The sequence below is a fragment of the Lepisma saccharinum genome, chromosome 17 (genome assembly GCF_977018435.1).
Source record: "Lepisma saccharinum chromosome 17, izLepSacc3.1, whole genome shotgun sequence".
In the NCBI taxonomy this organism is placed as follows: domain Eukaryota; kingdom Metazoa; phylum Arthropoda; class Insecta; order Zygentoma; family Lepismatidae; genus Lepisma; species Lepisma saccharinum.
Genome location: NC_139245.1, coordinates 48,620,237 through 48,647,935, shown reverse-complemented (window position 1 = coordinate 48,647,935; position 27,699 = coordinate 48,620,237). Strand labels below are relative to the sequence as shown.

The following is a 27,699-nucleotide window of genomic DNA, read 5'->3' as shown; positions in this document are numbered from 1 at the left end:
CTTTTAATGAGTTTCAAGTTCTATCATCAGTGAAAGGCAGGGACTTCATAGTTCAGGTTACAAGCAATGCTTTAATTCACGATTAGCCTTTGTATGTAAAGGTAATAGTTGCTCAGAATGTAAGACTCAATGGCACTTTTTGGAACATGAAATGACTAAGTGTTGAAAGATGTTTCAAGACAATTCAACTAAGTTAAATAACACAAATGCCATACCCTGTTTATTCTGGCAAGTATATACTAATGCTCTGTGTTCGGAAACTGCGTATTTTCAACCTATTTCATTGAATATTTTTCCCTTTCATCACCCAACCTTTCCCTTTACATATAGCATTTAAGCAAAAGCAGTGAACCCTGGAGACGCCCATGCCACAGTCTCACGATGGCATGGAAAAAGGCAAATTTGGAAAAGAGAAATTGAAAACCTGGGAATGATGGTGGCCAGTAAAGTGCTGATGGAATGGATATCATGTCACAACCTATTTGAGTTAATATATTCCTAACATAATCTATAACTTACATAACTTAATCTATATATCCTTTTCTTTCCCAGCTGTAAAGGCGTATTCTGTACCTAACGTGAGCTATGTAATTCTCAACTCATTAATACTTATTTTCTCACAATGCGACGTGCACACCAATGTATTCCTATATTTAATATCGTCTTAGATTTGAAGTCAGTCTTACTTCACTGTCTTAGACTAATTAATTTCTATATTTCCAGTCTCAATTATTTCTCTACATCCTTTCCCCTAACTCTACAGCAGGTATGCATTTTGCGACATTTTTGTACATTCCTCTTTTTCTGAATCTTCATTCTCGAAGTATCGTTCTTGCCTTGCTTATTCTAACCTTAGTTATATATCCATCGTACCCTATCACTTCATTTTCAATGTTTCTTTCCTGAATCTTCATTCCCGAAGTTTTCTCTTTGCTTTGCTTATTCTAACCTTAGTTATATATCCATCGTACCCTATTTCTTCATTTTCAATGTTTCTTTCCTGAATCTTCTTTCTCGGAGTTTTCTCTTTGCTTTGCTTATTCTAACCTTAGTTATATATCCATCGTACCCTATCTCTTCATTTTCAATGTTTCTTTCCTGAATCTTCATTCCCGAAGTTTTCTCTTTGCTTTGCTTATTCTAACCTTAGTTATATATAAATCTTACCCTATCTCTTCATTGTCAATGTATTTTTCCAAAATCTTCTTCCTCTAAGTTTCCTCCTTACTTTGCTTATTCTAACCTTAGTTATATATCCATCGTACCCTATCTCTTCATTTTCAGTGTTTCTATCCTGAATCTTCTTTTCCGAAGTTTTCTCTTTGCTTTGCTTATTCTAACCTTAGTTATATATCCATCGTACCCTATCTCTTCATTGTCAATGTATTTTTCCAAAATCATCTTCTTCTAAGTTTCCTCCTTACTTTGCTTATTCAAACTTAGTTATATATCCATCGTACCCTATCTCTTCATTTTCAGTGTTTCTTTCCTGAATCTTCTTTTCCGAAGTTTTCTCTTTGCTTTGCTTATTCTAACCTTAGTTATATATCCATCGTACCCTATCTCTTCATTGTCAATGTATTTTTCCAAAATCTTCTTCCTCTAAGTTTCCTCCTTACTTTGCTTATTCTAACCTTAGTTATATATCCATCGTACCCTATCTCTTCATTTTCAATGTTTCTTTCCTGAATCTTCTTTCTCGGAGTTTTCTCTTTGCTTTGCTTATTCTAACCTTAGTTATATATCCATCGTACCCTATTTCTTCATTTTCAATGTTTCTTTCCTGAATCTTCTTTCTCGGAGTTTTCTCTTTGCTTTGCTTATTCTAACCTTAGTTATATATCCATCGTACCCTATCTCTTCATTTTCAATGTTTCTTTCCTGAATCTTCTTTCCCGAAGTTTTCTCTTTGCTTTGCTTATTCTAACCTTAGTTATATATCCATCGTACCCTATCTCTTCATTTTCAATGTATTTTTCCAAAATCTTCTTCCTCTAAGTTTCCTCCTTACTTTGCTTATTCTAACCTTAGTTATATATCCATCGTACCCTATTTCTTCATTTTCAATGTTTCTTTCCTGAATCTTCTTTCTCGGAGTTTTCTCTTTGCTTTGCTTATTCTAACCTTAGTTATATATCCATCGTACCCTATCTCTTCATTTTCAATGTTTCTTTCCTGAATCTTCTTTCCCGAAGTTTTCTCTTTGCTTTGCTTATTCTAACCTTAGTTATATATCCATCGTACCCTATCTCTTCATTTTCAATGTATTTTTCCAAAATCTTCTTCCTCTAAGTTTCCTCCTTACTTTGCTTATTCTAACCTTAGTTATATATCCATCGTACCCTATCTCTTCATTTTCAATGTATTTTTCCAAAATCTTCTTCCTCTAAGTTTCCTCCTTACTTTGCTTATTCTAACCTTAGTTATATATCCATCGTACCCTATCTCTTCATTTTCAGTGTTTCTTTCCTGAATCTTCTTTTCCGAAGTTTTCTCTTTGCTTTGCTTATTCTAACCTTAGTTATATATCCATCGTACCCTATCTCTTCATTTTCAGTGTTTCTTTCCTGAATCTTCATTCCCGAAGTTTTCTCTTTGCTTTGCTTATTCTAACCTTAGTTATATATCCATCGTACCCTATCTCTTCATTTTCAATGTATTTTTCCAAAATCTTCTTCCTCTAAGTTTCCTCCTTACTTTGCTTATTCTAACCTTAGTTATATATCCATCGTACCCTATCTCTTCATTTTCAGTGTTTCTTTCCTGAATCTTCTTTTCCGAAGTTTTCTCTTTGCTTTGCTTATTCTAACCTTAGTTATATATCCATCGTACCCTATCTCTTCATTTTCAATGTATTTTTCCAAAATCTTCTTCTTCTAAGTTTCCTCCTTACTTTGCTTATTCTAACCTTACTTATATATCCATCGTACCCTATCTCTTCATTTTCAATGTATTTTTCCAAAATCTTCTTCCTCTAAGTTTCCTCCTTAGTTTGCTTATTCTAACCTTAGTTATATATCCATCGTATCGTATTCTTCATTTTCAATGTATTTTTCCTAAATCTTCTTCTTCTAAGTTTCCTCCTTACTTTGCTTATTCTAACCTTAGTTAGACTTCTTCATATTCCTTAAACTAAGTACTAATAGTGTTTGATTATAACCTTATTGTATTTTGGAAGAAGTAGTTGAAAATTTTGGGGAAATTATTTGAATATATATTAAAAATGTTGTGCCAAAATGAAGCATGGCTTCAGTAGCAGAACAAGACATATTGGATATGGAGCAATTCACAGAGAGCGTAATCTAGATGAAGACCTTAAGCATAGCAGAACGAGGCAAGGAAAGAACATAGAAGCTGTCCGATCTCCTTTTCAGTTTTTTTTTTAAAAAATGTAACCTTACCCTTCTTGGCATAGTGGTTAGAGTAGGATGCCACATAGCTTGTGGTCCTAGGTTCGAATTCAAAGCATGCACATTTCATTAATTCACAGGACCTTGATTTTTTGCTAACGTGATAACACCGGAAAATGTTAATTGTTGCAAGAAGTGTTTATTCATTACAGTGACATGTTCTGAACACATTTTTCATGCATTCGAAATCATGAAATAGCGTAAATTTGGGGTACAATTCGAATTGTGGACTTTTTACGAATTTGAACACACTGTCTGGGCATAAAGAACGAAAATTTCCTCCCAAATACAATCTTATTTTGTTTTAGACTTATAAAAGTAAAATGCACCATATTTATGGGTGTATAACGTGCATGAATTCGAAAATTTACACTCTGAAATAGCTATGGTGCGTGTTACACATGGGTAAGTGGACATTTCCCACTATATTTCGCCTTACATTTGAACGTTTAGAATCACCAAGCAAAGTCTCTGGGTTTTGGCTGGAGATCGAGTGGTCACCTGCCGTCACACGGGAGTTGCAACATTGTTATTTATTACGCCAGAAATGTTTTGTGTCACCAAAAATAATAGCTCGATTTGGGCGAAGATCAGGTGCGCACGTACCATTACAAGGGTAACATCGGTATTCTTCGCTTGTGAAACTTTCTGCGTTACCGAGCTAAGTGGCGCTGTTTTGGCGGAGATTGAGTGCTCACCTAAAGTCACATGGGAGCCGTAACATCGGTATTTGTCGCGCGATAAATAATGAAAAATAACTTATTCAAAAAATCGTTTCCAAAGTATGAAACTGTCACGAACAGACAAAGAGTGATATACAAATTGATATACTGATTTAAAAACACAACGAAGGGCGTATATTTGGCAGCGAAATGTGCTAAAATAAAAATGCAAATGATGGGAAATATAGCGCCGAAATGATAGGGGAAAAAATTGGGAATATATAACACCGAAAAATCGAGGTCCCCACCTCGTCTTCACGATGCTCCATGAACAGCAAAATTTTGGAACTCGCATGATGCCCCGCACCGAAATCAAGAGTGCTGCCGTATAGCTATGCGGGATCTCTCGATAAAAACTGGTTGTAATTCTTATGTAAAAGATGCATAGCCATGAGTGAAGGTCAAAATGTTTTTCGCTGCGCGTTACGCAAGTAATGTAAATAAAATAAGGTCTGCAGTACAGAGGCTCTTTGGACATTCTTTTTTTCTCGAAAATATTTGTTTGTATCACAGGCAGTTCAAGCTGAATTAATTTGGGCTCATCGAATTTTGAGAAAAACAACGCAAAAATTTACCGATTTCTGCATATTTTTAGAGCGAAAAATCAAGGCCCCTATAAATTCATCATCCTAATTATTCTACAGAGGTATAAAGGGCAAGCCATGAAGTTTCGTGTGATTCATCAGTTCTCATTCATCTTTATTGTTGATTAATCGCTTGGATAAGAAAAGCGATGGAATCTAAACAGAATCCAAACACAAAAAAGAGGACATGGAAGTGATAATAAATAACCAAAGACGATAAGAACAGGATGTGAAATACATGGAAATAACATTTCCACTAAGAAGGAGCAAAGAACAACAGAATGTAAGCCAGGCATGACGGCAGTTGGGTACAACAGCCAATTCAAAAAAGTTAGAGGATTCCTAGAGACCTACTGGTGGGCAATTTACCAAATAAAATGCCCCGAGTGTAGTGTGTGGTGTAATAGACACACAAACATACAAAAACTCACACAATATGCACTCACCCAAATGTTGACGAAATAGGAACCGTTATATAATGAATTAACCATAACACTTCTAGAAAACAGAAAGAAACTAATAGGTAAATAGAAAAAGTGTGTGTGTGGTCCAGTGACTCATGGTGTGTCACATACATTAGTCAGTAACTTATAGATGCCTACGTTCTAGGTTCGATTCCTGTTTAAGGCACAGATGTTGACTTTGTTCTATCACCATTTATTTTACCATTCATTCATCGTCGCGTTTAACGTGAAAAACAGATATTTTTACTGGTTTGAGTAAAAACTATGCATGAGTATAGTTCATCCTTTCATCACTTCCATCTAATCTTCATCAATCTTCGTCGTCACGATTAACAGACGAGAAAGAGACGTAAAAATACGAATGAAATATGTAATTTGCCTTTTCACAAGTACTATTAGTATGAGACTTCTAAACCTGTCTGCAAGTTAATGCAAGTTCCCTAACAGTGTATACGGCCCAGAATGTATGTGTCATTGAAAAGTTCTTGACAGATGTATTTGAATACAATGCGTCAGATCCTACCTTCTGCTGAGTGTCTGGTCACGTGGGCATGAAGGGGAACGAAGCAGCCGATACTGCCGCCATATCTGCTGATGCAGACGGCGATATTCTCGTCCACCTTCTGACATCCAGGAACCTGCAGTATATGTTTCTTTGCTCCCTTCTTGACACTTGACTGCAAGAGTGGGATGACGTAAATGGGAACAAGCTTCGTGTTATCAAGCTCATGATTGGTGCATGAGGTTTCTCGTAAAACCTCACTCCAAGAAGAGGCAATTTTAACCCGTCTTAGAATTGGACACAGCCTTCTCACCCATGGTCATTTGCTGTAGAGCCTGCACCTCCAATGTGTCGTGTATGCAATGCTATTTTAAGTGGTCGGGGTAATGTTCTCGAATGTAACGGTTTTACATTCCTGAGACAGTTAGTTTTTAAAGCTCCCATCGATTTATCATTCATGTTGGGTGAAGAATGTTTTAGCAAATGTTCTTACCTTTTGAGAAGAGCATGTATCTTTCACACTCAATGAGGAAGTTATTTTTTAGTGTAGTATCCTTAGTTTTTAATGTGTTGTATTTGTTTTGTGCAGGCTCAATTACAACCTTGCACTTCTAACCTTTCTCAAGGAGTTCTTTACGTACCTTTTTTAAACTTTAAGGTAACATAGAAGAGTGCAAAATGGACATACGCACCAATGCACTACAAAATTTTATCTCAATCATTTATTCCTACGTAGATGGAACTTGAAGGTAGCCTCAAATGGATTCAGAAGCTTTGAAAACACGTTCATGCGTGAGAAAGCCTTTTTAGAATATTTGGGAATGTGGCAAAACGAAATATGTGGGAATATTGAAATATCGTAGTGTTCAAGAAATGCACATAAAAGAAATTACTAAACGTTATTATACAATCTTCAATGTGTAAGATTTGTGGCTGCAATGTACAATGCCTATAGCTAGCTGAAGTGTTTAAAGGAATTATAAAAGTTAGACTAAGGAAAAGTTTAGCTCTTCAAAATCATTATGTGTTTTTAGAGGAAATATTAATAACATTCGACTGTAGAATCTAAGATATGTTTTCTAAACTCAGTTGAGAGCATTAGAAAAGTTCGGTTTTTATGTACATAATCTGCTCTTCCGAAGTACAGTAATCATAGATAGATATTATATTGTAAGATACGTTCTGTCAGTCATTAATGCAACATCCTCTGAATGATGTTGAAACCCTTGGGAAATGTCCTTGCAGCTTACAGTTCGAAAATGTCAGTTGAATTATTGTCCCGTATACTCTGTGAAACTGTTATGACGTGTGGTTAATGTAGGGTCTTAAGCTCAAATACTGGGTAAAGGCATGGAAACGTTATTGCATTTTAATAATAATAATATTTTGTCTCATCGTCTGCTTTATCATTCATTCCCGTTGCCACGATGCACCTAGAGAGGTACAAAATGACGCAAACTAACCAAAACAATATGTGAGCATAAAATGTTCCAAATTTTCAATATTTATTCTAATTCTGGCACCATGAGTCACTGGAAGAATACTGGAAAAAATGGAAAGGAGATCGAACTGCTTCCAGGCGACAGAGGACCGAGCGGTGTGGAGTGTAGAGGAGCGAGTCGTGCGAGTTTCCATGCAACCACTACATCCCCTGCAACCCTTCCCCTACACAACTAAGGAGGGTAAAGGGACGACCTCCCCCGCCTCTCACGAACACCGACAGAGGCGAGCAGTCACCCACGCCTCCTGTACGCCATCACACCACCCCGATACCGTGACCAAGATCTCCGAGGGGCCATTCAGAAAGGGCTCGTTAAAGGGTGGAAGTATGGAGTTTTCACCAACGACTGCTTTTTCAGCAACCCGCTGGTGCCTACGTCCCTCCCGACCTGAGTTACATCACCCGCTGACCATTCACCCCTCCGCAGTGCTGTTTCTCCCCCTCTGAAACCCCCCTTCCCCTACCCGTGAGTCAACCTTTAAGAAATAGACTCCAGTTTTCGTCTGGTCCCAAATAGAACTTTTTGCGAAGGAAGATTATTTTAAGGATACAGGAAAAAGATCCTTTTTGTTTGACACGTCAAATTACAAATAATTTACTGGAACCTGTAAAAGGAAAGAGAAGGTATTTATTTTACTACTGGTTACCGGAGATCTAAAAAGCAATGAAAACGTGGAGTTTTACAATGTTTATTGAACATTTCCTTAGAACAGTTCTCGATTTTGCATGTAACATCTAAATTGTAATTTCTCATTGTAACATATTTTTACAATCACATGTCCCTGGACATAATGTCCACATATCAGCTAAAATATTACACAAAATGAATCAAGTGCATAACCGAAAATTTTGTAAGAGGGGATATATTGTGTATCCCACGACTTCATGCTTCACGAAACGTGGAATTTGTTTTCTGTAATAACAAAATCGTGTCTAACAAATATGAATCTGACATTTTAAATAATCATAACAAATAACATTAAACATACCAGCTACAAAAGAGTAATAGTTTCTTTTCTGTTGACGTTCACCACCTAAACTACTTATGTTGTTGTTTCTCGCAATCCTGTGGAAAGCTTAGTACACTGGTATTGAACATTTTAAGTTTACGAACAGGCAGCAAGGAATTAACTTTGAAATTGGCGATAGAATACGTATTAGGATGTGCTGAAAACTGCTACGAAAATACATGACATGTAATCATCAATTTATAATAAGAAATTTTCAAAGTTATTATATTTGTGTCATGAGTAGGGAACGGATTTCTAGTTCAATACTTTTTTTTTCTCTTCATCCTAGACGCATGCTATTTAGAGATCTTTGCACTTGACGTACACAGCGACCCTCTAATGAAATTCTATGGGACCTAAAACGCCTAAATGAACCATAAATTCCTATAAATGCCTAAAAGGCCGGTTTGTAGCTACCTGAAAAAAACCTCTTAAACCTCTTGCGTAAGTTTAAAAATAACTTTTACTAAGAACGACACTTAATTTCCACCACAAAGGTTTGAGGCCCTTGAAACTTGAGACCTTGAACCAATCTGAGCAGCAAAAGAAGCAATGCAATAGCAAGGGATATCAGCGTCTCCTCTGTACAAATATCCTCCATCTTCCAGCCTGCATCACGAAATTGGAAAAATGTGGAGTGAAGTGACTGGATGAGGCGTTCGTCGTTGTTGAACGCTGTACTTCCGGGGTGATTAAACGGTTCATAGGTGTAGCATACCAAACAAAGATGCAGGCCCTTGTAGGAAGGAATGCTAGCTACAGAAATATACATTTGCGAGCACTGCCTGCCCTATTCCTGGCTTCCGACATTGTGAGTGCTTGGGATGATTTCAAGAATATAGTCGCCTGATTGGCTGTTTCGAGCGCCTGCTGTAAGGAGTAGGAATGGCAACCTCATACATTACCAATCACGTCGCCTATTTCCTCAATTGACACAACAACCTAAGTGAAAGGGGAGGGTTTACGTAGAAAACTACAACTACCCTAGTATAGTGGATGTTCATCAAACCTGTTTTTGTTTTTTTTGTGTTTTTTTAGTCAATTTTAAATTAGACCTACAGTTTATAGTGGGATCCGAACCACTACACTCTGTCCCCGAATCTTTGGAGCAAGGCCGCGCATAGCGGCAGAGAAGGGGAGGAGGGGAGAATCGAGTGTGCAGGGCGAAGCAGTACACGCTGCTGCAAAAGCTGTTAGCTGCAGTAGCTCGCCCTCCACGCAATCCCGTTCCCTCTTACGATTTCATTGGTAGAGCCATCTCAACTCGCAACTTGCGCAGAGACTTGTTTTCGTTCGCTTGCTCCAGAGATAACAGGAACATGAAAATTAAGTATACTTAATAATTACACCTATTAATTTGTTGTAGTAAGCACCTAAGAGTCATAACATGAAATTTTATAAAATCCTAAATCCCTCTTTTCTTGCACCTAAAATCCGAGAGAGAATATGGAAGGAAATTTACTTACCCATTTGTTAGATGGTTCCGCTTGGAGTATGCAGCACTCTGATCGTCTCGTCCCTGGACCATCGAGTTGCCTCTGAAAGATGCAAGGTAACACGAATATACCCAATGCTGTAAATTTATTCATTAACAACAACTTAATATAGTGTAACTCGAACTTCATCAGAGGATAAAAGTAACAATCTTCATTAGTGAGACTGTCAAGTACCAACCCCCTGGGTGTAAGGGGTGCTCCTTCCACGCAGTGCACCCAATAGTCAACCTCACTTCCACGTAGTACGCCCTGGACTGCAGACTAACGAGGCTCTGACGACTGGCCCCATGGCCAGTATAATTCTGTTTTGTCCCTATTTGTGCTGAGCGCCCTTTTTAGCCTCAGCTTTTAATAAGGTAAGGAATTTTAGTTTTCAGACACGCTTTTATTTTTGTTATGATAAGTGGCTGGACCCCGTATAGTGTGACGGGTGCAAGATAGCCTCAGTGCTGACGCACCCACAAATTATAATACAAATTCGAAAAAAAATATAAATAAAATATATGGATCAATCATTATACGTTGCAGGGTAATAATATGTACCCGACCCACGAGACGTCTTTGTCTCGGTAGCATCTCTATATATTTTCTTAACTATTGCCCAGAGGTATGCAGAAACATTTTTTGTGAAGAAATTATGTCCAGCTTGATACGGACGTGCACATCGAATAATAAGCGAAATTATGTATATATTTGCAAAACAATAAAACAGAATCCTCACCTACTGCTTTTACAGTACTCCTCTTGGCAGATGCTGTAGCCTGGATGCTGTCTTCCATCTCATTGGTTTCTCAGAAGACATGAAGGCATTGGTGTTCAGTTTCTTAGTTGAACTTGCCTGTCATCAGGCAATGTGGGTTTGGTGGAGTGTTTCGACTCCCCAAAGTATGTTGAGACACATTCCTGAGAAAGAAAAATGAATTCTTTTGTACATACCATTCAATCTGTACTACAACCTTCTCTGTAATAACAGTGAAGAAATTGTTCAAAATGCATGATTGTCATGGACGTCCGGAAGCGGAGGCAAGGGGGGCCGCGGCCTTTCCCTGGAAAATGAATGTCCACCTGAAAATTATATATTTCACACATAATCTAATTTCAGACACAGTAATTTATGTTAATTATTATAAATTCCTTGAATGAACATCATAATTTCAGACTGAAATAGTGTTTTTTGAGGGGGCGTCACTATTACGGGGAAAAATATGCCTCTTTTACCCCCCTGGAAAAAAAAAGTACGTTGCTTGCCCCTCCCTGTGAAAAATCCTGCGGACGTCCATGATGATTGTAATGTTTTGCGGCATTTACGGTTTTAAATCCTGTCCCACAGCGCTCGACTTCCTTCGAGATATCCTTTCTGACTTGTTTGGCTACAAAGTCTTTCTACTAAGAATTCTAGCTCGGTGGGAGGCGTGCTTGAATGTTATTCATATTGTTTCGAAATTTTGAAATAAATACGTGGCCTTTAATTTGCTATTTTTCTTACCATTTGCTCCCATATATTTTATATTGTAAATATATTGCAAATTGTAAAATAATATTAACTCCGTATAATTTTCCTTAAAGAATTATGTATAATGACTTCAACATCAATCTATGAGTAAATTTCTTTGATTCTAAAAATGTGACTGGTTCAGGTGAAGGTTACATATACTCATATTAATAAACACAATCTTTTATAAGGAATTTATTTTGGGTAACCTTTGAAGTTTAACACATAGTGGTTCCTTCGGATCTCACTTTAAACTGGAGGTCCAGCCCCGATTGGCCTTTCTGTGCATAAAGTGGACTTAAGACAGAAGCTCTTTGGAGTTAAGATCAGAGGAAAAAAATTCAGTTTAAGAACGTTAACACCTACACAAATTGTTTTCAAGCTTTGTAGAAAAAAGGGGGCCATGCCCCCCCCTCGAGCCATGAAATATTTTAATGCAAACCTGTAAAAACCTACAAAAATAATATGAAAGATTTTTAAGATTTTGCAAGAAATTCCATTTTCTTCTTTCATAAATGAATGTATTGTTTCTGGAGAGAGGCAGACTCCAGAAGTCTGCAGTCTACTATATTTAGTAATTTTAGTTTTATAACCATTTATGCGAAGCTACAAAATGTTCCAATTTGGTCGGGTTGCATTTTACTCCCTGTTCTGACTTCTTTCATACTGCAGTCTTGATGAGAAAATGTCCTATTATTTGGTTAATTCACATTCACATATATTCTTCATTATAAGGATCATTCCATTGCGTTGGTGGTCACATGCAAGGTAAGAATTCCCATGGCGGAAGGGGGATCTCCCACCTTCCCACCAACGATCTTGTTCTATTGAAATCCCCCCCCCCCCCCAATCAAAATGTTCCTAGGGTAGGAGTTTGTGTTATAACAACAAAGATAAGCAATTAGTTTTGGCTTTACTTGGCTTTTACATACTTTACTAAGAATAATATCATAAACAAATACAAACATGAAAGAACAAAGAATGATGTCTGCCTGTGTGTGAATGTTGCATATTCTCTTGTTCTATCTCTCTCTCTCTCTCTCTCTCTCTCTCTCTCTTTAGGGCTGACATTAAAACGTACTTCTACAGTCGTAGATAAGGTTTTAAAATTATATCAAATTGGACTAGTAAGGAATGGAGCCGTAGCTGCGACGGGGGTTGTCATTGTTACCCTAGGGCCCTGGAGCACATAAATTAACCGGCCTGTTATTTCTCTTGCATTTCTTACCTCCATTTCTCGGAAATAAAACATAGTACTTACATAGGAAACTAATCCCTTCTTAAAGTCTCTTATTTTTTGTCCCTCCACTTAGTTATATTTAATTTGCATCGAATTTCCAGATTTGAACAATACCACACAATGCTTGCATGAAGATGATGTCGCATGCACGTCCTTTTATTAGACACATTTCTTGAATGCTAAGTTTTCTTTTCTTCAGATTCAACGGAAAAGTGTAGGTACATAAAATTTCTACAATGTCTAATTATGCCAGCTACATCTAGGTAGGAGGGAGGTGCAAATTCGGAGCAGGGGGTGCGAAAAATCTATTCTCGTCCTGGGCGCTGAAATCTCTAGGTACTACAACCCTGATAAGAAAATATTTTCTTTCAAGAGACCATTAATAGATTTACACCATTATAGAAACAAAACACAAGAAAGTATTATTATTATTATTAACAAAGAGCAATAATTAACACTTACTAAAAACATTTCACATATCTTCTAATTTCTTGACATTTTAAACCAGTTGTTAAAGGAATTAATTTGCTAGTTTATAAATGTAGCAAATTAATTTGTTTATAAATATAAATGTGCGCATTTATATATATATAAAACCATGGTTTCAGCTTACCCCCCTAAAAACTCCTGAGTACGGACCTGTCCTCAGTACACCCCGGTAAGTGCTCCTTGCAGGCTAATGGGGATCTGGCGCCTGGATAATCCTATGTGGAGTCTTGTTCTTCTGTATTTTATGTTTTCGTACATGAATTGAACAAGAACTTTCTTCTTACGTAATGCACGAAATTTCATTCTAATAAGTTGAAGCCCATGCAGTTGCGAATTGTTAAGATTTGAACGACAGAACAATATACATCTATATCGTACTCGTATGTTTCATAATTTCCCTACTTACCATTCTGTGTTGTTGATTAAATTTTGCCTTTGCTGCAAGTAGTCTGAAAGACAATTGTCTCAATCGTTTTTAGTACATCACATGTTGCCTTTTGTTTGCTTTGGGCATTTTTATCAGATAAGTTCTATAGCAACACACTATCATTGTTACCTAGTGTATTGTTGCACGCCAATAATATAAATCCATTCTGATATTTAGTATAGAATATGATTAGAACAACTTGATTTTTAAGTTCACCTTATGCACATATTAACTAATCGAGACAGGATCTACAGTTTAAAGTGGGATTCGAACCACTATGTGCCTCACCTGGCATTTTTCTAGGGAATCCTTGATGATAATTATTTTAAGGGCCCGGGTATTTATGTCATCATATTTCCATCCTGTACTGTTTTTCTATGCCTAAATTCCTTTAAACACGATTCTAAGTTTTCTGAAAATCATTTCGTTGGTTTTGCTTACCATATAAATGCATTTTTCTACCATCTTTAGGGGATATTTGTCCAAAATATGGTATAAAAGCATACGCTTTAAAAAACTTCTTACGTGGACTTATCCAATATGTCGTCAGTGGCATAATATCGGCAAAAATCATTAAACTGAAGTTAGGCATTGAAAGATAATGCACCCAAATAGCAATGTTTGTAATTGCATTGCTCGGTAATATCATCGTGCTTGGATCAGAATGGTTATCAGCTTTAACACGTCCGATAACTTTAAAAATGCTGCATGGGTCTTATTTAATTTACGTCATAAAACGTATGTGTATGTTTGTAAACATTGTTTCATAACAATTCAAAGTATGTATACATTTTTTACCCATATTAGAACACCTAAAACATGAGATTGTTTATTTATTTGGTTTATTTTGCCTGGCATTTCAACCACTTTTGGCTAATCGCGAAGATGAGGACGAATAATGATGCTATGAAATTGATGAAGTGACGGACGCTCATGAAGAGCATCCATGACCAGGACGGGACTCGAACCCGGGGCCCATGGCGTAGGATATGTGAATATAAAATCATCCTGGATACGCTATAGCATCTTCATTCAACAATAATTATCCAAAATATGGATTGCAAAAAAAACATTTCTTCATTTACAAGGATAGGGATTTCCTTTTAATGCTAATACGTCTATATTTGGTATATTTATTAAATTTCATGTTCATCAGTCAAAAAAGAATAGTCCGCTTATAATTCGTGTACGAGACATGTTATATCAGTTATATATCTTTATTTATTTATTTACTCAAAGTTTCAGATACAGTCTTATTTGGCCATTTTACACTGAAACAACATAAATAAAGTAGAAACAAAAAATAACAAAAGATAAAAACAATAACAAGGTGGGATGGATTTATATGTTCTTGGTCAGTAATATACAAAAATTACGTTCTGGAAGGAAAATATCTACATTCAGGGGAAGTTGGTTGTAGATTTCAGGGAGCCTGTAAAACAAGGAGCGTTGTAGAAGGGATAGCCTAGTGGGTGGGATGTGGAAGAGTTGCAGATTGCGCGTTTGCTTTAGGGGTAAACTAAGTGTGAATTCACTGATTAGGAGATCTGTACTGATTTTGCCATTTATTATCTTGTATAAAAATTTCATGTCAGCTAGATCACGACGAAAGGATGGAGTGTGAATATTCAGAGCAGCCATGGTGTCTGATTTGGATAAATGTAGAAAGGAAGGTATTCTATGGCTAACAATTGCAAGAAAGAAACTGAGAACAGAATCTATTCTGGTGAGATTGGTTTTTGAGGCCATTGCCCAAATTGGGGAACAGTATTCAAGGATGGGCGAGATGAAATATTTAAAGAATAAAGCAAGAGATGATGGGTTTTGAATTTCGCTAAATCTGTATAGAAAACCGAGAAGGTGCATGGCTTTTTTAGTGGTAGCTATAATATGATAATTAAAAGTGAGTTTTTCATCCATGATAATACCTAAGTCCTTTTGGGTGGAAACGTTTACGATTGGATTGTTTTCAATAGAATAAGTAGACACCACTTTGTTATTTTTTAGGGTATAAGTAAGGAAAGAGCATTTCTGAGGGTTTAGTTCTAAATTCCACTGACGAAACCACTTAGCAAGTTCTGTGAGAGCATTTTGAAGAATCATCATGTCACGATGCGATGAGATCTTCTTAAAGAGTTTGCAGTCATCCGCAAACAAAAGTATATTGATAGGGAAGGAGGACAGGTTTTCAGGGAGGTCATCCATGTACAGAAGGAATAGGAGCGGCCCTAAGACACTCCCCTGAGGAACTCCAGACAAAACGGAAGAAAGTTCGAAGAGGTACCTGAAGGAACAACACGTTGTTCACGCTCATGGAGGTAGTCCTGGAGTAAAGAGAGAAATTTGCCATCGATGTTAAATCTGGATGATAATTTATGAAGAAGAAAAAGTAAAAAGGTAAAGTGTTCCCCTGTGCTTAGCACCACGCCATGAAGGCGTATAGGGGGTGCGGGGGTAACGCTCCACACTTTCTTGATCCGGTCGTGAGTGGGGGTGATGTGATCAGCACCACGCCCCTGACCGCCTTTACCCCCCAGGTACCCATATTATTCGACGCTGGGTGGGCGCCGGGGCCGCTTCCAACGTTAGAAAAGTTCCCGGATTTGAACCGGCCGTGGATCCAACCCGGGACCTTTGAGATGGTAGTCAGACGCGTCACCGACTATTTTTTTATTTATTTATTTCTTTTTAACAAAATTTTATTTTATCAGCATACTTACAAAATTTCTGTTAAAATATTGTATAGAATTTTTAACATAGCAAGTAATATAGTAAGAGTCCCATTTTCGCTATCTGATACAAGATTTTTTGGCGTAAACATACATTTGTACCTCTAATATAAATATACATTACTTCATATATTAAATACCTGTTTACACTTTCACACCACAAGTATACAATTATTGTTGTCTAAACAACACTGAGGTAATTTCCAAAATACTCATACATTTTTGGATATTGTAACATTTTCCATCTAGTTCTTTTTAAATACAGTGTGAACAAAGTGCTATTGCTCTCATACTTTTTACAAAATACATAATATATTGTATTAGCTATTAATCAAACTACTGCATTGTTTTTTTTTCTTTTCTGGAAAATATTTGAAATCTGGTCTTCTACACATAGACGGTTGAAAGTACTGGGGTGCTGTTCGACATAGTATTTGTCCTGATACGTAGTTAGGCATTTCCAAATTCCCTGTACTCCATTACATGTTACTATTCTATGCTCAGTGGTGTCTATCTCTCCACATATGTGGCATTTGTTAGTTGTTAGTCTATTGATATTATGTAAGTGTTCATTAGTTGGTATAATATCATGTATTACATTGTACCAAACATTATAGACTGATGTATCCAGAAATTTCTTATTTAAGTTTTTCCAAATATTTTGCCATCTGTTATTGGGAAAATGTTTTTCAATGCGGAGAGCCGGTATCTGCAACTGGTTGTGAAACAGTGTATATAAGTATTGAGAGAGTTTTACGTCTTCACCTTCTGGCGGAAGCACCACATAACTGAATTCTTGCATCAAACTTCGTAGATATATCGATCCTTTTTTCAATCTACGTAGATCTGGCGGATTTTGGGGTGGAAATTCCTCCGTCCATAACTGTATCCATAATGATGTAATGGAATCTTCAATGCCATATAGCGTATAGGATCTTGCCAGGAATAGGGATTTGCATTTGATCTCAATATTTGTGAGCTCCAATCCTCCTTTTAGTTCCATTTCCCATATATTTGATAGTGGTATTCGAAAAAATGTCCACACCACATAAACCAACCAATTCCTAAATTCATTATTCTGAGGTATTTTTGATTGATTGGGATCACTTGGGCCGTATAGTTTAATTTACTAAACATATATGTTTGCAAAAACCACACTCTTTGTATCACGTTTAACTGTCTGCTTCGCATTTTATAACATTGTATGCGAATGTCTCTTGCTATCTTTTGCCAATTTAATTCTAACATTTGTTCCTCGTCCCTGTGAAAAATTATTCCTAATAAAGGGTCTTTCATTAAGAGTGATACTTTTTAAAATTTGAAAACAAAATAAACCACTCAACGTATCAAAGTATATTGTGCTTAATTTTGAAGCTTAGATATTGCAGTTATGTTCTGAACAAAATATCGTTCAAATGTCCTCCACGGCTTTGAACACACTAACGCACACGAAGCTCCAATTGTTAATCACTGTGTCCAACATTAGTGGCGTTATGTCTGCGATAACCTGACGAATGTTCGCCTCCAAATGTTCCAAAGTTCGTGGCTTGTCAGCATAGACCTGGGCTTTGATGTAGCCCCAAAGAAAAAAATCCATGGGTGTTAAATCACATGACCGTGGCGGCCAATTCACACTTCCACGTCTTGAGATGATCCGGTCGCCAAACTTCTCCCTCAGCAAATCGACCGTAGCATCAGCTGTGTGGCACGTAGCGCCATCCTGCTGGAACCACATGTTTTCAATATCTATGGTCTCAAGTTCTGGCCACAGAAATTCGCGTAACATGGATCTGTAGCGGTTGCCATTGACGGTATCTGTTCTTCTCTCATCATCTCGAAAGAAATGAGGTCCAATGACGCCGCCACGCCATAAACCGCACCACACAGTGAGCTTTTCTGAATGCAATGGCACCTCATGGACCACTTGTGGGTTCCTCTCGCTCCAATAACGACAATTTTGCTTATTGACTAAGTCACTTAGACAAAAATGCGCCTCGTCTGAGAAGATGATTTTTCCACTGAAATCAGGATCAGCTTCCAACTGCTGTACGGCCCAATCAGCGAACTCCCGACGCAATCTGTGATCGTTTGGCTTCAACTCTTGAGTCAATACAACTTTGTATGGATGCAGGCCCAAATAATTTCGCAAGATTCGCCAAGTTGATGTCTCAGATAGCCGCAACCATTAAGATCGTCTTGAAACTGACACATTCGGCTCTTCCTCAGTACTGCCTGCTACTGCTGTGATATTGTCCTCACTTCTGTGTTTTACGTTGTCTTCTTGGTGTCTTCTGGTCGTGTAGAGTGAAATCTCACTCAAACTTGGCAACAGTGCGGCGTATAGAGAAACGGTGATGGCGACCCAATTCTCTGGTGAACAAACGATGAGCACCCACAACTGAGCTGCCACTTTGGTAAAATTATTTAATGATTTCTAAACATTCAGGGAGCTTGAGTGGCTGCATGATGAAACCGCAAATTGTGCTTGATATTATCATACCTGGAAGCACTCAAAAAAAATATATTAGAAACTGGAAATAACAATTTTAAAAAGTATCACTCTTAATGAAAGACCCTTTATTTTAATTTCCTGTACATATGGGATCCCTATATCTGGATATTTTTGATCTCATGTGCCAAAGGGTAGCGCCTTTGATTTTTCCATATTTATTTTGGGCCCACTAGCACGGCAGTATATATGTATCGCTGCCATCATTTTTTGCATTTGCTCGTTTGTGGTGATACAAGCGGATAGATCATCTGCGAAAGCAAACACTTGGTTTTCCTTAAAGGCGTGTATCGCGTCGGGAGTAGTTTTCCTGATATATTGCAGCAAAGGATCCAGGGTTAAAGCAAACAAGAGCATACTTAGTGGACATCCTTGCCGAATTGATCTTGTTATATTTATTGGGGACGACAGGAATCCATTGACCATTATCCGAGATTTGTTGATAGAAACCTTTCAAAATATTAATAAACGTATCACTGAATCTATATGCCTTTAGCACCTCAAACAGGTAGTCATGCGACACTAAATAAAACGCTTTTTGAAATAAAAAGAAAGCACACATGCATCAAGTTTCTGCACCATATAATAGGATATCAGATCGCGAATCTCTCCAACTGCACTGAATATACGAGGCGCATCCAGAAAGTAAGTTTCCCTATTTTTTCCCGTGAAAGTAAACATAATGAGCCGTGTAAATTGCGCATGCGCAGCAGAGCTAAGACGTATCAATCATATGCCAGGCGGACAGATCCCGCCCGGCGCCAGTAGCGAGGCAGCAGTGGTCCGAAGTGGAAGCTCGTATTCCTTCTCCCGCCGCATTCCAGTAGCGAGGCAGCAGTGGTCCGAAATGGAAGCTCGTATTCCTTCTCCCGCCGCATGCGAGGTACGGTCGGTGATAAAGTTCCTGAATGCACAAAGCATTTCGCCAATTGACATTCATCGTCAGCTCTGTGAGGTCTATGGGCCGAACATTATGAGTAAGCAGATGGTGCGTCGCTGGTGTCGGCAGTTTTCGGAGGGTCGTCAAAGTGTCCATGATGAAGAGCGCAGTGGGCGTCCGTCCCTCATCACTGATGATCTGGTTGAGCTGGTGCGGCAGCGCATCGTAGAGAACCGTCGCTTCACGATTACGGAGTTGAGTAGCCTTTTTCCGCAGATATCGCGATCCGTGTTGCATGAGATTGTCACGCAGCGCCTGCTGTTCAAAAAATTGTGTGCCAGGTGGGTGCCGAAAAACCTGACACCCGAACACAAAATGAAACGTTCAGGAGCAGCACTGACATTTCTGCAACGGTACCATGATGACGGCGATGATTTCCTCGATAGGATCGTCACGGGCGATGAGACGTGGATTTCGCACTTCACCCCGGAAACCAAGCAGCAGCCAATGCATTGGCGGCATAGTGGATCTCCGGTCAAGAAGAAATTCAAACAGACGCTGTCGGTACAGAAAGTGATGTGCACCGTGTTTTGGGACAGGAAGGGCATTTTGCTCATTGACTTCCTCCCCAGAGGTGAAACGGTGAACGCTGACCATTACTGTGAAACACTAAGGAAATTGCGACGTGCCATTCAAAACAAGAGGCGTGGAATGTTTACTGCAGATGTTGTGCTCCTCCATGACAATGCTCGGCCACATACGGCTCGGCGCACAGCAGCTGTTTTGACGGAATTTGGCTGGGAGTTGTTTGATCATCCACCTTACAGTCCTGATCTGGCACCTCAAGAAATTCCTGTCCTCCGGTGAGCACTTTGGCAACGACGAAGAGCTGAAGACGTCTGTCACACGCTGGTTCCATTCACAGGCGGCAGAGTTCTACGACAGTGGGATCCAAAAGTTGATACCACGATACGACAAGTGTCTCAATTCTGGTGGTTGCTATGTTGAAAAATAGCTGAACCTTTGCTGTACCTGTTACCAATAAATGGTTTCCTGAAACTGTGTTGGTTTTTTTTTTGGTAACATCTCTCCCTTGACATGCCTCGTGTAAACACTGGTAATATAAGTTGATCAATCCGTTTCTGTCTTTTGCATTTTCTTTTCCATACCAGCAGAAAAAAGTTTTTAATTTTGGTTTTACATATCGAACCCACCAGTCATTATGATTACTGTAATGCTTTTGTTGTTTACACCATTCGACCCATTTTTGTGCAAATATTTCATTGATATGTGGAAGCTTTAATAACTGTATATTTAGCTTCCAATATGAAGGACCCCTGACTAGTTTTGTTTCTTCCAGGTTTATTGCCATTTTTACTGCCATATGATCTGTAAATGGCGCTGGCAATGCTTCTATGGATGTTATATTTTATATTTGATCTGTATTTGTATATAACCTACCGATTCTCGATCCAGATTTATTATTAAAATATGTAAATATTATATCCTGTCTCTTCTGTAACCAAGTATCTTTCAAATGCAATTCTTCAATTAATGTTGCAAGTGCTGGACTCTTTTCATAAGCTCCTATGCAATCCCTGGGATTTAGTACCTGGTTAAAATCACCCCAAGCATTATTTTAGATTCACTTAACGGTAGCAAATATAATATTTCCTGATTATAAAATTGTTCACGTGACCATCTGTTTTGATTCCCTGATGGCGCATAAATATTTACAAAAGTATAGTTGGTACTTTGAGCTAATACCTCTCCCATCTACTAACTTTTTTACATTATTAATGGTTAGGCCGTTTCTAACAAGTATTGCTGTACAAAGTATTGCCATTTATATCAGTATTAACTATGGCTTCATAACCATATATTGATGGGAAGTCACACATACAAACTTCCTGCAAAAACAATACGTCTATTGAGTGTGCCCTTACAAATTCTTCTAATATTTTACATTTTACTGGCGAAAATATTCCATTAATGTTAATAGTGCATATTCTAGTGGTATACACCACTAATAAATGAATAATGTACCACACAGTTAAGAGTACTTTCCGATCGTCCCTCATAACTTTGAAAAAAAATTATACAAATAAGAAATGAAATATCAAATGAAATTTCCCTTTTTAGGGTTTACTTCGTCTGTTCATTACTCTATTCATACCTCCTACCTCTCTCACTGATCTCCTCTTCGCCACTGTGTTCTCGCTACCTTTCGAAGTATTCTTCGTCCGTTTTTTTCTTGCACCCATCTGCTGAGATTTTTTTCCACTTTGACACTGAAGTGGCACTTTCGTCACTTTCTTCTTCTGTATTCAATTCACTTTCCAGCTCACAGTCTATCGATGGCCTCTTGCCCTCCTCTTTTTGGACGTTGTCCTTTGCCGCTGGGATGGGAGGAAGATCAACTGAGGTCCCTTCGTCCTGCATCTGGGCATTCTGCATTTCTTCACTTCCTTTTTCCTCTTGTTTGTCTAGGTGGGAAGTTCCCGGTTGTTTTGTGTGCATCGATAAGATTTTCTGGGTGTGTTCTTCCTTTGTTGTCTCCGTATTTACCGGTGGGAACAGTTCCACCGGGCGGGTGTCACTTGGCACATTCTTTATCCCCTTATCTTGCTTTTGTTCTTTTATCACCTTTTGTAGACCTTCCGACTTGTTTTGATTATTATCTGGTTGGAACTGATTGGAACTCCTCTTTTCCACTATTACATCACTAAAATTTCTCTCTCGGTTTCTATTCACATGAAGCGTTGTTATATCACATTGCCAGCTATCGTGTCCATCTTTTCCACACGCCCTGCACGTTCTCGGCTGTCCGTCGTATATCACATGGCACTGATGAGATTTTGCTGTAATGAAATACGGAATCGGTTTTTGTAGTTCCATTTTCACTGTTCTCACCCCGTTATAAACTTGATATTTAAAGTTATCAGACCACGTTTCTTTGTCTATACATTCCACCTTCTCAAATTCCGTCATTTTTTCTTTCACACAGTCATCATCTAATTCTAGTGGTAAGTTAAACACTCTTACCGCTTTTCTTTCCCACAACGCATCACTCAAAAGCACTTTTACAGATGTACCATTATCAAGCAAAAGTTTGTTTCCGGACCACATTTCTCTAATATTAGCTTCATTATTGCTTCTCTGATACATTTTACGAAAACACATCGAAAATGCGTAGGTATTTCTATTCCCAAGATCTCATCTACGTGGAGTTGAAATTGTCCATGTATAAAGTCATGAATTTCTCGCGCCGACGGCCTCGGTGCCCCGAACGGAAAGCGTATCTGGATGGTATTTTGTCTAATGATATTCATCTTTTTACAATTCTAAAGTACTTTTCCAACTCTACTTACTCGCCAGCCAACTGCACCAAACGCCACAAGTAACACGCACAAGGCACTCACGCTCGTTGTTTCCTGAAGGCAACTTTTCACTGACCTTCACGGAGCAACTAGTCTCCGCGTCCGCTCTCTCTCTGAAGGCTTACACGGAACTCTCCCGACTGAGCCACCGCGGCCATAATTTATATTTTATATTTATAATTTATAAGAAGAAATTTATGATTAATTTTGTCAAAGGCTTTCGAAATGTCCAAATATATAGTGTCAAGTTTGGAGTTATTATCAATAGCTCTGGCAGCATTCGAAAGTAACAGAAAGACTTGTTAGGCAAGAGCTGCCTGGAAGAAAACCATGTTGTGCTGTGTTGATATATGGTGACGTAAACTGAAGTAACCTGTTTTTGATGATTTTTTCACAAATAATTGATAGTGGCGATAGAAGTGAGATTGGTCTATAGGATTTTACACATTTTTTATCTCCAGTTTTGTGAATGGGCACAATGTTGGCCCGTTTGAAGTTTTTCGGAAACATACCCTCAGAGAAACATTTGTTGAGTAAGTCAGACTGACCTAGGGACAGGTGGAGGGGCAATGAAGCGAGAAGATATTTTACTTCCTCGGGGGATGTTTTGATTGAAGATAGTGTGTAAGGACAGACAGCATTTAAGTGGGGAAGAGGGTCGGAAACTGAGGGAGGTGAGAAGTTCTGATGAAAAAAAGCATTGAAAAGTTCGGCTCTTTCTTCTCCACTAGCAATATCAGTATTACGAAAAATTTCTTTAGGTATACGTGGGCTTTGTTTTCTTGAATTTAGTAATGTGAAGAATCTCTTAGGGATTGTAGTACATTCGGTTGATATGTTATTTATATGTTCACTATATTTTTTTTCTGAGTAGGTATTTTGAATGACGTCTGATGTCACAATAGTTACAGTGAGTGTGAACATTAGGGTGCTGCTTCCATAGGTACCAAGCCTGTTTTTTTATTTCTTATTTTTTTTATTTTTTAACACAAAGAGAACTTTCTGTCGAACCAGACGGGGTATTTGGTAGATCTCGGTCTCGCAGTGGGCACGAAGTCCTTTATCGTGGCATGCAGAATTTCAACAAAGTTCTCAACGGCTTCATTCACTTCCTCTTCCATCAACAAAAACCAAGGGTAAGCGTTGATCGCGCGCTGGATGACATTCCACGGAGCTTTTCGCCATAGGTGGTGGGGGACTACCCTTGGTTTTTGTTGGTTCTGCTTGACGGATTCCTGGTCTTTCTTCATGGTAGGCAGGTGCCTTGTGACGTCGAGTGAGTCATGGTCGGAGTCTAGAAGATTTTTTCCTGTAGTTACCTACATATTAGGCAGGGTTGCCAGTACATAGTCAAGGTTGCTGTTACCACGTGTTTTATGCAAGTTGAACTGGTTTAACCCTGTAGGGACTATCCACAGGAAGGACGTGCCTTCGCGCGGACGCCATACTTGTAGCACAACAACTTCCAGTTCGTAGGCTTACAACATGCCGCTAAAGGGAGCTGAGATTGTGTCATGTATGAAAGGAACGAATGATTGTGTACAAGGAGGATGTAAACTACGATCAGGACTAAATAATCTTTCACGGATCTCACTTTATTCATTTCCTCGAGATATAGGCGCCAAAATTATTGTATTCAAGCTGTCAAGCGTGAAAATTGGAATCCCATCAGCAAGAGTAGACAGACTCCACAGTAATGACAACGAATGTGCAGGAACCCAAAAAGTCGGGACCTGAAATAAAATCCCGTTCCGATCCAGACTTCGGAAAAAATTATAGAATTTAAAAGTAGTTTATTCCCTACATATTTTTTTTTTGTACTAAATGTCCGAAATGTATTGAAATTAGCAGTTTTTATTCCAGAAATGCAAAATAAATCATCACCCGAGGGTGAAATTGTGTGTATAATTAACATTTCTTTTAGTATCGGGTAATGTTGAATATTTTCAGCTCCTATAATCTCCCAATTTAGTCGGGAAATAACATTATTTTTCCCGTTTTGAACGTCAGGACTTTAAAAATACCCCGTCCTGTTTCCTTCCCAACCAAAAATTTTGCGTCCTGCACCCCTTGCACTTCATTAAAGGTAGAAGAGAAATCATTCAAATCTCGATTTTCTCTCTGTTTTAGTGATATGAGCAAAACTATTACTTTTCCTTTCAAAAGATGCTCGGTCATAGTCAGATAGGTTACACGTTACGTTCTTGAAGTACAAACGAACTGTATTAAATATTTGTGTAACCAGATTTTTGTGTGTGTGTATTCAGAGGAAATATTTTTTTTTGTGTCGCCAGAAAATTAAGTGCGGGTACTATTATTAATTTTCGTCTTTTGCAATGGAAATCTTTTCAACATTGATAGATAAAGAGTGCCTCCCCGGTGGCGCAGTGGTAGCGTCGTCGCCTTGTAATCAAGGGTTCGATTCCCGGTGGCGGCACATAGTGGTTTGGATCCCACTTTAAACTGTAGGTCCAGTCCCGATTAGCCTTACTGTGCACAAAGTGGACTTAAAACACCAACTCAATCAATCAAATCAACATTGATGGAGAAGAGGTCCTAGGTTTGAACACCATAGTGAAGCAATGGTGTGTCATTGTGTTTGTCCCATCATTAACTTTTCCAGTACATTATTCATCTTCATCGTCATGTTTAACACAAATAGCAGAAAATTGACTTAAAATAACATTGAGCGTTTTGTATTTCTGCGTTCAAACGAGAACGAAACCAGCAAGTGTGCATTATCGCATCCCTCTGACTCGTCCTGACTGAAGAAAGAAGAAAAGAAGCTCCTTTTTCCGTTTTTTATATGTCCGTACATCTCGCACTTTTTCACTTAAAACATAAATGTATGCATTTAAGCGCTCTCGCTATGTAGGAAAAATTACTTTCTATTAAATATGTAGGCCACAAATATCGCCAATGAAACGACGATCAGCAAATGGATCTCATCTTGGAATAATGCCGTATTACTTCCTAGTTGCTCATCCAATTGATATGCAAAAGCCTCTACTTTGCCCTGATATCTCTTATTCTCCTCGCCGTCAAGTGCTTTTATATGATCCATTTCATCCGGTATACAAAACGAGAAGAAATGCTACAAGTACGCGCTTGAATTACCCGGCCGCCGTGAACCGGAAGTTGTTGTGCTACAGTTCCACAATCGATTGTGCCGTTCGATCTGTTTTTGTTTACTCGTGGATAGCCCCTACGTGAATGAACGTATCAATAAACCACTGATCATTTTGACAGTTTATAGTTCCCGTATTTGGGCTTTCCCAATTGATGGACAGGTTGAAATCACCAAATAACATAATATCACCACTTGTCATTGCTGCTAATACCGAATCCCTGCAGGCTTCGAGGATGGAAATAGGAGAGTTCTTATGTGGGCGATAATACGATCCAATTAGCAGTTGTTGTTTTTTTTTTGTTTGTTTTTTAAAATTGAGTTCTTTCCAAATAATTTCACAGTCCTTGATTAGGTCTCTTGGTATTTTACAATTCCATTTAACATTAACGCAGATCATCACTCCTCCACCACGACGGCTTGCACGGTCGTTTCTAAATATATTGGAATGCTTTAAAAATGGAAATTCACTATCCATCACCGTGTCGTTTAGCCAAGTTTCGGTGAAAACTAAGCAGTCATATTGCAGTAGCTCGCTTAAGTGAATGTCACAGTCAGAAAGTTTGTTTTTTATACTTTGCACGTTCTGGTAATACACGGAAAAAACAGTATCATTTCCTTGGGAGGGTCCCGGGTTGACATGGATGTCACCGCCCAAGAGGTGAAAGTAACCGAGAGTGGATCGCTTACCTCGCGGTCGTTGGTCCTCGGACGTCCGTAGTCCCATCATGGCTGAATCTCGGCTTGGGCGTGGATGTTTCATCATATCATCACTCATCCCTGTAACGAACCTGAGAGTTTAAGATTTTATATTTGTAAGAAGTTAAGATTTTTAAAATGTTTGTTACTTCAAATAAGGTGCAAGTTGTCACAGACAATTATAGTTAGACTGATACAGTTGTAGTTGGAACTTTTATGTATGTTTATAAATACGTCAAAATCTGTTCGTGTTGACGTCACTTTCTCATCTCAGGCGAGGAAGTGAACCCACCTAAATGTTCCTCACCTGACGACAGACTGAGTTTAAAAAACAGGTGAAGGTGAAAAATAATAAGAACTTGGAAACGGAGAGAATTGAAGTATAGATTTTGGTTTTCGAGTTTTCTTCTTGCCGATAAGTTGAAAGTAAACAATTAATTATGTAATTTGACTTTCGTTATATGTGAGTGAATTGCCCAACGATAGTATTGAATGTTCTAGTGTTTTATTGGTAAGTGATTAGGAAATATAAGTGATTATAAAACTGCGTTTAACTTTGAAAATAGTGTTGTGTTTCTTTTCTACCCAGCAAGCCCTGATGATTTGCAAAGATTCTCATGTTCCCGACTAAAGGAGTAGCGGACTAACTTTGTGACGACGGGTGTCCAACCGGGGGACGTTGCATCCCCAAATTTGCCAAAAATGGCACAATAAGCGAAGTAAAATAAAGCAAATCAATAATAACAATATAATAATAACATTAATATTATTATTATTAGCATTATTATTTAAAATAATCATAACAATTATTATTATTATTATTATTATTATTATTGGTACGTTTATTCTGGTACCTGCCTCCCCCCCATCGTGGTTGCGCCTCTGCGATACGTAACGTTTTGACCGGAAAAGTCCTGGTTTCAGAGTCGTGTCCCGGTCGTCCCGTCGATATTATTTAAAAACACTATTTGTCCCGTTTTATAAAAGTCTAGGAGTTAGCTTGAAAACCAAGTATAAATTTGAGACATTTCCTGTACT

At 38.2% G+C, this 27,699-nt stretch overlaps 1 long non-coding RNA gene across 1 annotated transcript; it reads right to left on the bottom strand.

Moving 5' to 3' along the window:
- Window positions 1–7,675: 7,675 nt before the first annotated feature.
- Window positions 7,676–10,543, bottom strand: LOC146001452 (uncharacterized). Its single transcript, XR_014443574.1, has 3 exons — window positions 10,411–10,543; window positions 9,660–9,731; window positions 7,676–7,788 (listed from the first exon to the last, which is right to left on the bottom strand). It is a non-coding gene; the product is annotated as an uncharacterized LOC146001452 (long non-coding RNA).
- Between the last annotated feature and the right edge of the window lie 17,156 nt (window positions 10,544–27,699).